The sequence below is a fragment of the Cervus elaphus genome, chromosome 19 (genome assembly GCF_910594005.1).
Source record: "Cervus elaphus chromosome 19, mCerEla1.1, whole genome shotgun sequence".
Classification (NCBI taxonomy): Eukaryota; Metazoa; Chordata; class Mammalia; order Artiodactyla; family Cervidae; genus Cervus; species Cervus elaphus.
In genome coordinates, this window is record NC_057833.1 from 32,546,237 (window position 1) to 32,564,267 (window position 18,031).

Genomic DNA, 18,031 nt, shown 5'->3' on the forward strand with positions numbered 1-18,031 from the left:
ATTAGTAAGGCCTCCTCAGACAGCCATTTTACTTTTTTTTACATTTCTTTTTCTTGGGGATGGTCTTGATCCCTGTCTCCTATTCAGCGTCACAAACCTCCATCCATAGTTCACCAGGCACTCTGTCTGTCAGAGCTAGTCCCTTAAATCTATTTCTCACTTCCACTGGATAATCATAAGGGAAGATACCCCACGTCCAAGGTCAGGAGCAGCGGCTGCGCTTTGCTGGAGCAGCCGTGAAGAGATGCCCCACGTCTAAGGTAAGAGAAACCCAAGTGAGATGGTAGGCACTCAGAGAGGGCATCAGAGGGCAGACAGATTGAAATCACAATCACAGAAAACTAGCCAATCTGATCACAATGACCACAGCCTTGTCTAACTCAATATGAAGTAGTCTTCCTCATTATTATCAAGAAAAATATATCTTATTGCTAGTACATATGACTAAAACCACAGAAGTGTTTAGAGAACTTAAATTACCTTTTCCTGGTATATTCATGAAATGTGGGTTCCTCTAATCTTATCATTAATTACAATTCTCCTGGATCCTACACACATTTGTTATGATTAATTTTATGTGTCAACCTGACTGGGTCACGTGGTGCCCAGACATTTGGTTAAAGATTATTTCTGAGTGTATCTGTGAAAGTGTTTCTGGATGAGATTGGTATTTGAATTAGTAGACTGAACAAAGCAGACTGACCTCCCCAGTGTGGGTGGGTATCATCTAATGCATTGAGAACTGAATAGAACAAAAAAAGTTGAAGGAAGGGAAAAACGATCTCTCTCCGTCTGACTCATTGAGTTGATATACTAACCTCCTGCCTTCAGGCTTCAACTAACTCCATCGGAGCGCTTGGTTTTCAAGGTCTTTGTATTCCGACTGGAATTTACAACACTGGCTCTCGAGTTCTCAGGCCTTTAGACTTGGACTTGGGCTTGCACCTTGATCCTCCTGGTTCTTAGAACTTTAGGTCAGACTGGAAATATACAACTGTTTTTCCCTGGGTATCCAACTTGCAGATGGCAAACAGTAGTTTCCATAATTGTGTGAGACAATTCTTTATCATAAATTTCTGTCTCTATCTCTCTCTCTCTGTGTAATATTTATTTACAATTATTTATACTATATACAATATATCTACTAGTTTATTTTTCTGGAGAATCCTAACCAATACAGATTCCATGTTTTTCAAATATTTGTTAGAGTGTGGCATAGTGTGATACATTGTAGCTCTTTTCCTAATTAAAAATAATTGGCTGATATAAGGATCTACTGTATCTAGTTCCTGATAATGACTTTCATCTTGAAGATCAAAGAAATGCGTGTTCCAGTTTCTTGGTCCTATATGCATCTGGAATTTTTATGTGTTTGAAACTGATGTCAGATCCTCATCTCCCAGACACGCTCTGCCTGCCCCATCAGAATCCCATTTGTTCTCACTTAAGTCGTCTGCAGGAGCTGCTTCCTCATGACTTCCATTCACTCTGCCCACAATGTAACAGCCACACCAAGAAATATGAGAGTCGCCATACACTGATCTCTTCCCTATGAGCAACTGACATATTTTAGCTCACTTAATCCTCATGACCATCCAACAATGCTGTTATTATTCCTCATTTTATAGTTCAGAAAACAGTGGCTTTTAAAGGGTAATTAAGTTACTCAATGATACACGCAAACAGTGGAACTAAGAATTGAATTCAAAGCTACCTAACTGGTAAATCTATGTGGACTCAACTACGAGGCATATCTCCTATTCCCATTTCCCTTTTTTCTTCCCTCAGTTGCACATTTTTTTGTCCATCTAAGTTACTCAGGCTCAAGGCAATTTATTATAGCTAGGGTATATGATTTCCTCTGGTATTTTATGTAACATTTTCAAAACAGCCCAGACATGCATGATGACCATGTTTTTGCCTGTCAGCAATTTTTTTTTCATTCTGAAAGGATTCTATCAAATTTGATAAGGTTGATATGTTCTATAAATCCCTACTGCCTCCTTTAATGCAATCATAACTTTCTGAGGTCTGGTTCCTAGGGACAAAGCTTTATAGTCCATAACTTTTCAGTGAAAGATTTACTATGTGGTGGAATTAATACGTGCCATGCATTTCACAGCTTTTCTACCTCAAATGGCATTTCTTAGTCAGCACATTAGGTTTCCCATATGTATTGCCACAAATAGTAATTCTTCCTCATAGTTCAGGGAGATTTGCAGAAACAAGTATTTCCAAATTAAATCTTATTCACAGTTTCTGCTCAGTCTAAAGCAGCCTAACTTGATGAGTGCCTTTGACATGTTGGGGAATAATTAAATTTAATTTTCATGCACAGAATGGAAATGAAAAACACTTCTGTAGGTCTGCAGTGACACTATGCTCTCAAAAGGGAAGGGAAATGGATTCTAAGAGAATGGTGCAGTCCGCAAAGTTCTAGGAGAAAACATTCTAGAAGAGTACAATCTCTGCTGATACAGCAACTTTTATTTTAGCTCTTAGGGGTAAAAGTGGGAATGGATTTGATGGGTTTCTTTTTTTCCTTTTGAAAAGATAGAAAGGTAATTTGACCTATTTATTATCCAAATGTTCTTTAAAAATTCACTGGCTTTTACATCGAGCAGCTGACTGCCTTGAAGTGACACCTCCCCAACCAGTGCAGCCCTGCAGCTACACAGACTCTGTCTCCAAGCACAGTGCTCAGCGTTACCAGCTTTTCTCTGGGGCCCCTTAACTCTATCTTAGGAAAGGAGAATGTCAGCATTTTGAAATTAGAATATTTAAACCATAAAGGAAAAATTCACTGGCTTTTAAAGGGCAGACCTGAGAGAAAAGTCTTAGAATCATATTCTCCAAATTATCAGCAAGTACTGAATTGGAGGGGGAGCCTTTACTACTATTGAACTTTTAAATATTATTAATAATAACTGAGATAAAGTTTTGATGTATTTAGAACTCCTTAGGAGCCAGGGTCTGTTTCTAAAGTTCTTTATATTCCTATAGAGAGTCATGTTGTTTTACCTATTTATACTTGAGGAATTTGAGCCTGAGAATGGTGAAATGATTTTCCTGATGTTACCCAGCTAATAAATGACTAATCTGTGATTTGGTCCTAACGTCCTGGATGTCTCCAAAGCCTGTGTTCTTTCTAGTACAATATATCATAATTAACAGCACAGTTTCAAAAAGCAGACTTGGGCTTTTAAACTCAGACACTGCCAGCTGCTGGCTGTATGAACTGAACTTAACATTTCTGAATTCAGGACCCTCTTGTATAAAATTATCATCATCATCTTCATCATCATTTAGTCAGGCTGTTATGGGGATTAAGTGAGTTAGTATGAAGAATTATTTTACTCTCTGCCTGGCTCATACACCACACACAGTGAGTGTTAGTTATTTTTCATATTACCAAACCAGGTAGACCCTCTTTATGAGGTTAAAGCATAGATAGAAAGTTGAGGAATCAATAAGGCTATCTGCTTTATACATTACTGAATTGGTTTTGAGGCAATAAAAAGATACATTGATAACTTAAAGAGAAAAGAGTTATAGTAACAGAAGTCTTTGGCCCATAAACTAAAATTGTATTGCCAACTATCACTCAATTTGAACACAAGGAATGATGAGAGGACATTTCTGACCTATTCGTTCACTCATTCATCAAACTCATTTGCTTTTTTTTCTGCTCTGGATTATGAACATATGTGTTGAATTCACCCTGAGGTAAGAGTTGGCTCTGCCTGAAAATTCCAATCTGTGTCAGAACAATGAACAAAAGACTGAACTTTATAAAACATGAGACAATTTGCTTTCATTAAGCTTATAATTTGTATACTGCTTATTTATTAAAAAGCTATTTATTTTTTAAGTGATGGAGCTTATTGAAAAGAACACAGTGACCACACTTATTGTCTAATCAATGTGGTTCTTTTTATTCAGGATTCTCTTTGTTCACTCTATTTTTTTTTTTTTTGAATGTTTGAATGGAGACACTAAAGGTAGAGTGAGGTGAAGTGATTTGGGAACAGCTCTGAGGTACATGGTGCCAAGACCCGAAAGCCCCTGCTTGGCTGTGCTTCCTTGAAACAGCTTTGCTCATATACGCAGCTGTATAAATTACACTGATTTGAAAGAAACAAAACACCTTTTGTGCTTGTCTTCCTTGGAGTTCTTTTTCATCCATGCCAGAATTCTTTCTCTGTAAGAATAATAGCAAAGATTTGTTTTGCAAAACTCTGTGTTCAGAGCCGGAAGTGGGGGTTGGGGAAAAAGGAGGAATTTGATTCTGATTTTTTTTTTTTAATCATGTAGTAGGCTGAGATTCCCTCCGGTGTGATAAAAAATAAAACGATGCCAGATGGTAGGAGTTGTTTATGGGTTCTGAAGTAAAGTATTAAGTCATTAAAATTTGGAGGATATTCTCATTTATTCCAGCTTCCTCTTCTCATTAAATCCTTATTTTCTGTGGTTAAAGGCGCAGGGAGATAATGTCTGGGTGGCAAATGTGAATGACTCCTTGCCCAGGCCACGGTTAAAGAGCATCTTTTGTTCTCTCAGATCTCCAGCTAGCAGTGAATGTAAAGGAATGTGCTTTAGAGGAGTCTGGAGAGGTGCATGGAAACACCTGTACAGGAAAAAGGTAAAGGTGAGCTACACCAAGTTTGAAGGCTTTTAAATCTGAATGTACTTGGAGACCCATTTCTTGGCACAGGTTTTTCTGAGAGCTCCTTACAGAAGACCTTAGCTTTATTAATAAACATAAGAGGGACATTTTCCAGCATAATGAATCTTGAATGGATGTGCTCAAAGCTGATTTTAAAATTCATGGCTGGTGTTACCTGTAAAATGGGAAGATGACATTGTCTTCCTATTCTATTTTTAAAGAATGAAATCAATTAAGTTACTCAAACTATTAATGGGAATGATCCTGCTACTTCATGTAACTCTTGACATGAAAATATACCCAGAATTAAGCAATTAAGCAAATAGTTTGCATTTAAAAATTGTAGGTGATGCTAGTGGTAGAGAACCCACATGCCAATGCAGGAGACACACAAGAGACATGGATTCAATCGCCGGGGTCAGGAAGATTCCAGCATTCTTGCTTGGAGAATCCCATGGACAGAGGAGCCTGGTGAGCTATAGTCCATGGGGTTGCAAAGAATTGGACACAACTGAAGCGACTTAATGTGCACGGATGCAAGCCTTAGGTTTCGTTTTGTTAGGGAACAGTTTTCCTTTGATGAGCCCATATTAATCCTTCTGTGATCGTTAAGTGTACAGGGTTAGAAATTTCTACTGAGGGTTTGAATATGGGTTTAAGTCAGAATTCTGCTACTTACGTACCAAGTGAACTCAGACACGACACTTTTAAGCTACTATATGTTTATTCACCTATAAAATGGAGATATTAATAGCTCTTACCTCATAACTATACGTGAGGAAGCTAAATTGAACAATGTATGTAAGGTTTTTGCACAGTTTCTGGACCATACTTCCTGGCTCTGGAGAAGCAAAACTATGTATCTTAACTAAGCAACATCAATCTAACCACCACTGTTAAACTTATGAAGAATCGTTGACAGGAAAGCTTATCAAAATATGTATGGAGCCCTGAGGAACCAGACAACTGAGTCTCCTTGGGTGCACTCAGTGACCAGCTGCTTATACATGGTGAGAAACAGAGGTGTCTGTTGTCAGACTACAGGGCTCTCCCCTACAGTCCAGTATGTGGTGGAGCTGAAGATGGTGGGGATGTCATGCCAAAGCTACTAGGTTCTAATGCTAAGTAAGTAGACAGTGGTGGAGGGTGGGCAGGAATTTGGATCAGGAAGGATTGTGGGAGGTTTCTGCTGCTTTGGAGTAATCACCTCCCAGGATTATCTTTCTTGATCCAAGGCTCTGGGGACAATCAGAGAGATGGGGAGAAAAGAACAAGAAATGGAAGTTCGCAAAAATTCTGGGTAACCTCTTCTGTTGTGAAGTGAGGAAAGGCTGCACTGCAGAGTTTTACTGGAGCCTTCATTTAGGCCTTTCTTTGTTCTTAAAAGATTATGAGCTTACAGAACTTCTGAATTTCAGAGCCTCTGCATCTTCTGTGCTTCCCTATTTTAAATTTTTATTTCTAAAAACATACAAGTGTTTGCATTTCATCTATTTCAAAAATGAAATGTATGTAAAATATATGAGTACATTCCTGGGGAAATATCATGCATGTAGAGAAAGAGTTCTTTTACTACCACCTGTTAACACATTGAATATGATTTGTGAGTAATTTGTTATAGGAATGTGATCATTCTACAAATATTTTTATATATTTGCAACTCTTTTTTAACTTACTAATATTTCTATGAGATTTCCATGACAGTACATATACATGTATACACTTACAGTAAATTAATTTATGACAAAGAAGCCAAGAGAAAAGACAGTCCCTTCAATAAATGGTGTTGGGAAAAGTGGATAGCTACATGTAAAAGAATGAAATTAGAACATTCTCTAACATCATATGCAGAAATAAACTAAAAAATGGATTAAAGACACAAATGCAAGACCAGATACTGTAAAACTCCTAGAGGAAAACATAGGCAGAACAGTCTTTGATATAAATTGCAGCAACAGTTTTTTGAATATGTCTCTTACATATTCAAAAATAACAAATAGTACCTAATCAAACTTAAAAGCTTTTGCACACCAAAGGAAACTATCAACAGAATGAAAAGACAGCCTACTGAATTCGAGAAGCTATTTGCAAATAATTTGACCAAAACAGGATTAATAGGGCTTCCCAGGTGTCTCAGTGGTAAAGGATCCACCTGCCAATGCGAGAGACACTGGTTTGATCCCTGATCTGGGAAGATACCCTGGAGAAGGAAATGACAACCCATTCCCGTATTCTTGCCTGGAGAATCCCACGGACAGAGGAGCCTGGCAGGCTCAGTCCATGGGGTTGTAAAGAGTCAGACACATCTTAGTGACTAAACAGCATGGCATAAAGCACCTCCTATATATAACTCACTGTGTTAAAAAAAATAATATCACAGGCCTTTTTGGATGATCATTTTACTTTTTTATGGTGCCTCTGTAATATGGATGAAGATTTTTTGGATAGTCAAATTTGTTTGTTTTCTTTATAGCGTCTGGATTTGGTATAGCAAGTGTTTTGTGTACCAAGCATATACAAAACATGCTGTATTTTCTGCTAATGTTTTATATTTAGTTTTTGTGCTTAAAATAATCAGTGGAGAATTATTTTTGGATGTGTTCTTCTGTTTTGAGATGGATAGTCTGAATTGTCTATTCTGATCATTTGTTTATTTTGTATTTGGTTTATTTGCTTTCTCTTATAATTTAGAAGGAATTCTTTGTATATTGGGCTTCCCAGGTGGTGCTAGTGGTAAAGAACCCACCTGCCAATGCAGGAGACAAAAGAGATGGTTTTGATCCCTGGGTTGGGAAGATCCCCTGGAGGCGGGAATGGCAATTCACTCTAGTATTCTTGCCTGAAGAACCCATAGACAGATGAGTCTGGTGGGCTACAGTCCATAGGGTTGCACAGAGTCAGACATGACTGAAGCGATTTAGCACGTGAACTTTATATATTATGTATCAAATTATTTTTCTACTAACTTTGAATTTTATTTATTGTGTTTTTATAACTCAAACTTTAAAACATTCCACGTTTTCTTCCCATGTCTTTGTTTTAGTTTGTTATATTTTGTACTTTAATCCATAAGAAAGTTTTCCTGATAATTTATTTACTTGTTTTTGACTGTGCACGGTCTTCACTGATGCATGGGTTTTTCTCTGGTTGGCGAGTTGGGGGCAATCTCTAGTTGTGGTGTGCAGGCTCCTCACTGCGGTGGCTTCTTTCGTTGTGGAGCACAGGTTCTAGGACATGTGGACTTCATTAGCTGTACTACGTGAGCTCAGTAGTTGAGGCTCATGAGCTCCAGAGCACAGGCTTAACGGTTGTGGTGCACGAGTTTAGTCGCTCCACTTCCTGTGGGATCTTCCTGGACTAGGAATTAAACCCTTGTCTCCTGTGTTGCAGGCAGATTCCTTACCACTGACCTACCATGGAACCCCCATAAGGAATTTTTAAATTGTGGCTAAATATACACAAAATGTATCATTTTAACATTTTTATATGTACAGTACAGTGGCACAAAATATGTTCATATTTTTATGCAATCATTATCACCATTACTTTCCAGAACTTTTTCTTCTTCCCAAACGAAAACTGTATATGCATTAAATATTAACACTCCATTTCTTCTTCCTTCCATCCCCTGGAAACAACTATTCTACTTTCTTTATTAATTTGACTGTTCAAGGAACCTCATATAAGTCAAATCACACAATGCCTGCCTGTCCTTTCATGTCAAGTTTCCTTCATTTCTGACTATTCTGAATAAAGCTGCATTAGCATGAGTGTACACATAACTGCTCACGGAGGAATACTTGAGCTTGGGAGGAAATACACAAATTCAACAACTTAGATGAAATGTATTAATTTCTTGAAAGACACAAAATACCAAGGAAGGAGTATTTTCTTTTACTTTGGGAACTTGATAAAGCCATTAAGTACTTCAGAGAAGTCTGTCTCTCTGTACCAAAGGACCTAGCATAGTGCTTGCTTCATCGTGGATACTTGATAAGTTGTGGCTATTGTTATCATACGACTACGTAAATTATTTGAAAGCTTAATTAGAAAAAAAATGATATGCTATAGATAATATACATGTTTCGATGCTGTTCTTTTGAAACTTCCCACCTTCACAGATCACCAGCCCAGGTTGGATGCATGAGACAAGTGCTCGGGCCTGGTGCACTGGCAAGACCCAGAGGAATCGGGTGGAGAGGGAGGTGGGAGGGGGGATCAGGATGGGGAATACATGTAACTCCATGGCTGATTCATGTCAATGTATGACAAAACCCACTTCAATATTGTAAAGTAATTAGCCTCCAACTAATAAAAATAAATGAAAAAAAATTAAAAAAAAAATAAAAGCAGAGACATTGCCAAAAAAAAAAAAATGATATGCTAAATTGAATTTGGATATGCTTGCTTAGAAAAGTTGCATTACTAACATCCTTTTCAAGTCAAATTATTTACAAATTCACTGATCTTTCCATTTTTGAATTCCTTAAAATGCTTATTGGATGAGTGGATCAGTCTGTGATGCTAGGTCCTAGGAATATGTAATGAAAACCATGACATCCAGCCCTGATTCTAGCAAGACCTAATTAAGTCTATGTGGTGAGATAGGGATTCAATACATTCCCAGACAAAAAGTGATTTATCTGGAAGAAATACAACTAGTACAGTACGGTAAAGCTCATCTGAGAAGTGAGAAAAGTCTTTCTAGAGCTAATAGTTAAGCTATACTCTGAAGGATTTATACTTTACGTGAATTCACTTTACTGGAACATAGGCAGAGAATTGAGCAGAAGAAAGAGTGGCCTGGGTATTCTAGGCAATGGCTTAAGCAAAGGTCCATAGGAATAGACTCCTTCTGAGAAATGTCTAATAGTCCAGAACATTAGAGAATACAGTATGGAGGGAATAGCTGGAGAAGGCAGATACTGGAAAGAATGCAAGACCAGAGGTGAAGGACTGGGTTTCTTAAGGAGCTGCATCACTCAGTTGTGTCTGACTCTTTGTGACTCAATGGACTGTAGCCTACCAGGCTCCCTTGTCCATGGGATTCTCTAAACAAGAATACCTGAGTGGGTTGCCATCCCCTCCTCCAGGGGATCTTCCCAACCATGGATCGAACCTGTGTCTCCTGCATTGTAAGCAGATTCTTTACCCACTGAAAGTCCTGGGAAGCCCCTCTTAAGAAGTTACTGATGGCCAGTGTGAGTCTGTATTAACATAAATAGAGAACTATTTTGTGGTGATGGTAGTGGGAAGGAGATTCTTCAGTACATCTTCAGACCTTATATAAACAAAACTATATTTGTCATCACTTAAAGATGCCCCTGATTACATTAACTACACATTTATTTTGAATTTTGCTTTTATAGTATTTTTCAAAATGAAAGCTCCACATTATTGAATCACGAAGTCTATCCATATTTTATAATTCCACAAAGCTATTCCGTAATTACTCTTAATAGATAAATCTGTTATCTCAATTTATAAAGATCATTAGGAGCTTAACTGAAAATCACATTAGTGTTAGAAACCATGTGGTAGTTTCAGGCTTATAATCTATAGGAATGTGACTGAGAATCAGAGATAGGAGGAAGAAGGAGGCCCAGAGTGAAGATCATACACCAAAGAAACCCTGTAGCAAGTCAACCTCACAGACTGAAATAAAACTGACCTTGGAGAATTTGAAAGGAAGTTGCTGAAATACAGTCAATTTAAATATTCTAATGATAAAATGCAGGAAATCCCACTTCCATGACCAATGGAATGTATATTTATTAGTTATTCCCTAATTTCCAGTTAAAAAAATCCTTCATAATATATGCAATGAATTTAACTGGGAGGCTGAAAGCTACTCTTGGAAGTAACTTCCCTCTTGGAAGGCTATCATTTCTTCCCTAAGCTCATGATCCAGCCCTTGAGGTATCAAATACAGACAATGTTCCACTAAGACTAAATACTGCTGAGAGCATATATGATAGATAATTCAAGCACTGCTGGGATAGCAAGTCAGTACATACATTTATTGATGGATATTTATTGAATACCATAGATATTTAGTGAATACCTACGATGCTTCACAGACACTATTTTGAGTGCTAGGGATACATCTCTGAGCCAAACAATTCCCGTCTTCATGAAGTTCATTATCAGATAGTAAAAACATTTCCTCTACTCTCTTAGATTCTATGCATAGGGGCCTGAAGGTCATACTAAAAAAAGACAGATTAAAAGGAATAAAAGGACACAATTTTTATTACTATTTATATGTATAGGAGTTCCCCCAAAAGATATAAACTTCAAAGAGGCAGTTGGACTCAGGGCTTAAATTCCTTTTTAGCAAAGAAAAGAGGGTCTCGGCTTCAAGAGATATAAAATTTTGTGAAAGTAACTAAGAAATACATGAAAGAAGTAATAGAAGGTAAGGACTATTTTAGTAAGGTCTGTCTATGCAAGCTCATCATGGTCTCAGCTCCCCATCTTATAAGTTAAATGTATTTCTTCTCTCCCTGGTATGGGAAGTGGGCACCTTCCTCAAAGGCAATTGTATGGCTGCTTTTAGGAAGACAAGGAGAGGGCAGAGAACTATTTCTGTATCTGTTGATTTTCAATTGCCTTCTGCTCAAAGCAATCCTATGCCAAAGTGGCATTATTTGAGGGGGAGCGTATTCTGATTCCCTTTACTTACATTGCACAGAGATGATTGTGCATTATGCTTATCTAAACATAAACATTTGTCTCCTTGGACTCAGAATTATCTTCCAACCCAAGTCTTCTCAGACTTAAATATGCAAAGTATCACCTTGGGAATCTTGCAGATATTAATTCAGTAGGTCTGGGTGGTGCCTGAGATTCAGCCTTTCTACTGTAGTGAGTGATACCCATGCATGCATGGACCACATTTGAATTGCAAGGTAAACTCTGAGTTTGCTATCCAGTTTGTTATCAAGAAAACCAGTCAAGGAAGATTGTTTAAGAAAAAAGAAAAAAGATATTTTTAATTAAGTAAGTTTGAGAATGACTATGTAGTATATTTTTCCCTTAAAGATTCATAATGCATATTACCACACGAAGAACTTTGAGAATTTCCTCAACAAAAAAACTGTTTAACTTAGTTTCACCTATTTTGTTACAAAATAACAACAAAAATAACGCCAAAATTATCCAAAAGACACTTGTTCAGGAGACACTTCTAAATTTCCACCTAAGGAATGTTTCATGTTTGTCATTAACCACTCTATATACTTTGCTTTTACCTGGATGCTATTCAATAATTTTCTGTTTAGGAGTCAAAATTGTAAGCCTCAAAACTGGAATTAGTTGTGGTTAAAATTAAAATAAATTATAGATCATATTGGCATTTGATGAGAAATCTTTGGAGAAACTAATCTTGTTGACAACATCTACTTCTGCTTTATTGACTACACCAAAGCTTTGACTGTGTGGATCACAACAAACTGTGGAAAATTCTTAGAGATGGGAATACCAGACCACCTTACCTACCTCCTGAGAAATCTGTATACAGGTCAAGAAGCAACAGTTAGAACAGGACATGGAACAATGGACTGGTTCCAAACTGGGCAAGGAGTACGTCAAGGCTAAATATCGGCACCTTGCTTACTTAACTTATATGCAGAGTACATCATGCAAAATGCTGGGCTGAATGAAGCACAAGCTGGAATTGAGATTGCCGGGAGAAATATCAATAACCTCAGATATGCAGATGACACCATCCTTATGGCAGAAAGCAAAGGGGAGCTAAAGAGCCTCTTGCTGAAAGTGAAAGAGGAGAGTGAAAAAACGGGCTTAAAACTCAACATTCCAAAAACAAAGATCATGGCATCCAGTCCCATCACTTCATGGCAAATAGTTGGGGAAACAATGGAAACAGTGACAGACTTTATCTTCTTGGGCTCCAAAATCATTGCAGATGGTGACTGCAGCCATGAAATTAAAAGACACTTGCTCCTTGGAAGAAAAGTTATGACCAACCTAGACAGCATATTAAAAAGCAGAGACATTACTTTGCCAACAAAGGTCCATCTAGTCAAAGCTATGGTTTTTTCAGTAATCATGTATGGATGTGAGAGTTGGATTATAAAGAAAGCTGAGCATTGAAGAATTGGTGCTTTTGAACTGTGGTGTTGGAGAAGACTCTTGAGAGTTCGTTGGACAGCAAGGAGATCAAACCAGTCAATCCTAAAGGAAATCAGTCCTGAATATTCATTGGAAGGACTGAGGCTGAAGCTGAAGCGCCAATACTTAGACTACCTGATGCGAAGAGCTGACTCATTGGAAAAGACCCCGATGCTGGGAAAGATTGAAGGCGGGAGGAGAAGGGGACAACAGAGGATGAGATGGTTGGATGGCATCACCGACTCAATGGACATGAGTTTGAGCAAGCTCCGGGAATTGGTGAAGGACAGGGAAGGCTGGAGTGTTGCAGTCCATGGGGTCACAAAGAGTTGGACATGACTGAGGGACTAAACTGACTAACTGAATCATGTTGACCCCCCCCCCGCAAAAAAAAAAAACCAAAACTCTTCAAAAATTTCAGAGTTGTTTACTGCCCTTTGTAGCAAGATAAAGACAAGAAGGATAATGAGTATTGATATTCCAGTGACTATAAAAGTACAATGAATGAAGAGATAGAACTTAGATGCATGTAGCAAATACTTTATATAATTTAAAAACTATTTATCTTTTTTCTTGCTATCATGATCATAGTTTCTGTTTTTTCCATATCCGAAGGAAGAAGAAGAATAACTCTGTGGTATTCAACTGTTTATGATATTTAAAAAACCTCTTAGGAAGAAACACCTAATTTTGAAGTTTGCAATAACCACATATCTTGCAAAATATATCGCTAATCTTATTTGTTCACTTAAGCTACAGGTGAAATCCCCAGATATGTGCTAATTTTCATCAATCTCTTTACATGAACTCTTTAAAAACCTTATGTAAATTAGCCCACTACACTATACTGTGTGGATTCTTTTGTTAATGCATTAGACTATAGTTTATTCCCTCCTTCAGGCCATGGAATCTATAGAGATTGGAAGTGGTAGGGCTGGCTCCAGTGAAACAAAAAGCTGCCCTTGAAGATCCATTGAAAATGGGGAAAAGGTGACACTGGGTTATAGTTTGAAGATTTGAAAGTTTTCATTTCAGGAAGCCTTTACTATTTTCTTTGTTCTTGATTAGAGATTTGATAAGATCATGATGAAGAAAATTGTAAATAACACTTTGCTGCTATTAGATCTTACCCAGAGAAAGCAAGAATAAACTGCATCTGAATTGGTAATAAACCTGGTTTAATGATCAAGAATGGTTTCCTTTATTTTTCTATCTTCACCATGGATAACAGACAACACACATAGTAGGTGAACAATATATGGATTTTCTTTTCTCTGTTTTTAAAATCTCTTTTTTATTTTTAAAGTGATGTCTGAAGACATATATAAAGGAGCAAAAGCTGGCTTTCTTTCCCTTGTCTCTTATATAAATGATGTGTCCAAAAGTAGCAGTTTAATTTTGGTGGTGTTTTTTACTTTGAGGTTTCAGAGGGGTGTTTTGTTACTTTTGAGTTCCTATAATTGTGTACTGTAATGACACAATTAAATTCAAATGTAGCTGGCACAAAGGTGTTCTTGCTCCACTAAAAGACTATTTTTGAAGGCTGTTTACTGAAACTGATATAACATTAAAGAATCACTTACTTGATGAATAGTGTGGCTAAGTAAAGTCTTTTTAACCCAGTAAAACAAGGAAGAATCAACCAACCACCTCTTAGATTTTAAGTATATTTTTGCCTGGAATAATAAAAGACTTTCTTCCAAAAGGAAAAAATTTACACAGTGCATGCTTAATATGTGTAAATTACTGTGCCTTTTGCCAACTATTCTAAAGATAATCTCTCAAAAAGTCACTTTAAACTAATGAAAAAAGATAATCATCTTGAAAATGTTCTATTCAGTGTTATTTTTCTAGTCCTGGAAAATATGAAATAATGGTTTCCTTCCCGCCTTCAACCCAAGTTCCCTTTTCCAATAGGCATAAACATTAGCAGCACTTGTTATCATAAAAAGCAAATGATCCAGCTGTGACACTGTGATGTAGACTTGGGTTCCGAATTAAATTATTAGGTCCTAATGATGTCAATTAACAGGAATGGGTGGGTTATCTGTGAACCTAGGTAGGTAATTTCTGTGAACCTATCAGTAGGATTTTCTCTGAACTAAGTACAGAACCTCTTTAGCTTATTACAATATGGATGCATGTGCATGCAGCTTCTTGAGTTGTGTCTGATTCTTTGTGACTCTTTGGACTGTAGCCCACCAGGCTCCTCTCTCCATGGAATTCTCCAGGCCAGAATACTGGAGTGGATTGCCACGCCCTTCTCCAGGTGACCTTCCTGACTCAGGGACTTAACAGGCATCTCTTACGTCATGGACATTGGCAAGTGGGTTCTTTACCACTAGCACAACCTGGGAAGCCCATGATATGGGTGAACATTCCAAATAAATATTAAGTTGTAGAACAAATACTCTTCTTATAGTGTCTCTTGCAGTCTATTATTTTGTACATTCTACAATTGATTTTACTCTATGGCAAAGTGCATGTAATACTTTTCATAAAATATTTTCTGAAAGTACAAATATTATAAGACTATACCTCTATACTTGACAAATTGAGGAAGTCACAATGGTTACTCCATCACTTCAACCATCAGGATTCATCAGATACTTATGTTTTATTTGTTGAGGTACCATAATATTTGATTTGTTTCTTTATCACTTACTTTATCTTCAGCTCCATATTTGGCAACACAGCTTTTGCCTGAGGCAGTATTTCCAAAGCGGTAGTTTTACTTCTTCCAATACTTCCATTTTGGCTTCCCTTGTGGCTTAGCTGGTAAAGAATCCGCCTGCAACTAGGGAGATGCCTGGGTTGGGAAAATCACCTTGAGACGGGAGAGGCTACCCACTCCAGTATTCTGGCCTGGAGAATTTCCATGGATGATACAGTCCATGGAGCCCCAAAGAGTCAGACATGCCAGAGAGACTTTCACTTTCAATATTTCCATTAAGAAGACTTAAGATATAAATTGTACCAAATGTAAGCATCTTAGTATTTTTGCCTTATTTCTCATGTTTTTAATTATCTTACTCATATTTTTATAGGTAGAATGTGTATTTTTAAAGGACTGAAGAATTTAATTAAATAATCCCCCAAATTCATTTTTAAAAGTGAATATTGTAGATTCCACTGTGAGACCTAAGTTTTAAGTACTTTATTACCTTTTATTTTCTTGAGTTCCAAAATCACTGCAGATGGTGACTGCAGCCATGAAATTAAAAGACACTTGCTCCTTGGAAGAAAAGTTATGACCAACCTAGACAGCATATTAAAAAGCAGAGACATTACTTTGCCAACAAAGGTCCATCTAGTCAAAGCTATGGTTTTTCCACTGGTCATGTATGGATGTGAGAACTGGACTATAAAGAAAGCTGAGTGCAGAAGAATTGATGCTTTTGAACTGTGGTGTTGGAGAAGACTCTTGGGAGTCCCTAGGATTGCAAGGAGATCAAACCAGTCAATCCTAAAAGAAATCAGTCCTGAGTATTCATTGGAAGGACTGAGGCTGAAGCTGAAGCTCCAATACTTTGGCCACCTGATGCAAAGAACTGACTCATTGGAAAAGACCCCGATGCTGGGAAAGATTGAATGCAGGAGGAGAAGGGGACAACAGAGGATGAGATGGCTGGATGGCATCACCGACTCAATGGACATGAGTTTGAGCAAGTTCTGAGAGTTGGGGATGGACAGGGAGGTCTGGCACACTGCAGTTCATGGGGTCACAAAGAGTTAACATGGCTGAGAGACTGAACTGACTGGCTGAGCAGAGTCAGCAGTTGTTGTCCCTTCTCTTGGTGTTGGGTTCCAGAGTGGGTGTTTTGTATATATATTGACTCATTCATCTTTACTAGTCTACATTCTTGTTATAAAGTATTTCTATTTTTTCCACATGCAAAAATGCACTTACCTTCCAAGATATCCATTATGACTTTAGGCTCAGACTCAATGTTAAGGATCTCAAAATCTATATTGGATCCAGGTGGAGATAAGGTTTTTAAGGTGGTTCTTTAATTTCAGTTCCCTATATACAGTTCCTCTCAAGCTGAAAAGCTATGAGCTAAAGAGACAAGTTATATGTCCCCCATATTTCATTGACCAGTACTGAACATCCAAGATGTGGAAAGTCTAGAAAGCAAGGAGAAACTGATGGCGTGTAGAAGTTAAGCAGAGCAAACAGCTTGAGAAGGAACTTATCTGCCCCTCTCCTTTGTCATTTCTTCTAAAGAATCTTTACCTAGAGATCTCCATATCCTGCTTTTATGTTTTGGACCTAGTAAAAAATACTCCAACATTCATTGAGACAGGAATCGAGTCTTTCCACAGAAACCACAGAAGACATAATTCACCAAAGATCAAATTAGAAAAATTTTTGTATTACCATAATTTTCTACACGCAAATTTAAAATTCAAGGCACTGGAACCAAGATTTTCACCACATGAAGATTGCAAGTTATGACTATCAGGCATACTATTGCACATTTCAATTTATGCTGCTCCATTTAAGCCATTTCAACCACTACACAGGAATTCATACCCCTACTGTACACCAGCTCTATTTATAAAAGCAACAGCAACATTTAATAAAATAACATTTTGCAGATGTTTACTTTTGGAGTAACTTATTTGTAATGGGAAAATACAGTTGTCATAAGACTTTGGATAAGCTTGTTTGGAAAATCTTTGTCCTGCTTCCTTATGTGGCTGTCTGTTCCTCTCTCCTAATTTTCTCACTTTCCTTACTTCCACCTTGCCTCTCTCTCTCCCTCTTTCCTCTATTCTCCCTCTCTTCTTTCTCTACTTTCTTAGCATAGTTTTCACTCTACTTTTGAGACAAATAATTCTTCCACAGGGAAAAAAAAAAAATCCTCCCTCCTAAAAAATCCCCTCAAATGTCTCCCATCTAGCTCTGAGAACTTGTGAGTATTACCACATCAAATGTCATAGACAAATGTTTAGAAAATGTTAAATTTCTGAAGCTAATAAATATATCTGTCATGTTTCTTTTATTTCTTAATTGTAGTCAACCCATTTCAGTCATCTGTTCTTTGCTTTGCCAGTAAAGGGAAAAAGAAATACTCTAAACTGTTAAAGCAACCAATATCCTCTTTATAGCAGTTTAAATTCAAAATGACTTATCCATATTCATTGACTATTATGCATGATAGTTTATGTATTGACATTTTAAAAATACCTACTTTCAGGCTGAAATCAGTATACTTTATGGCATCT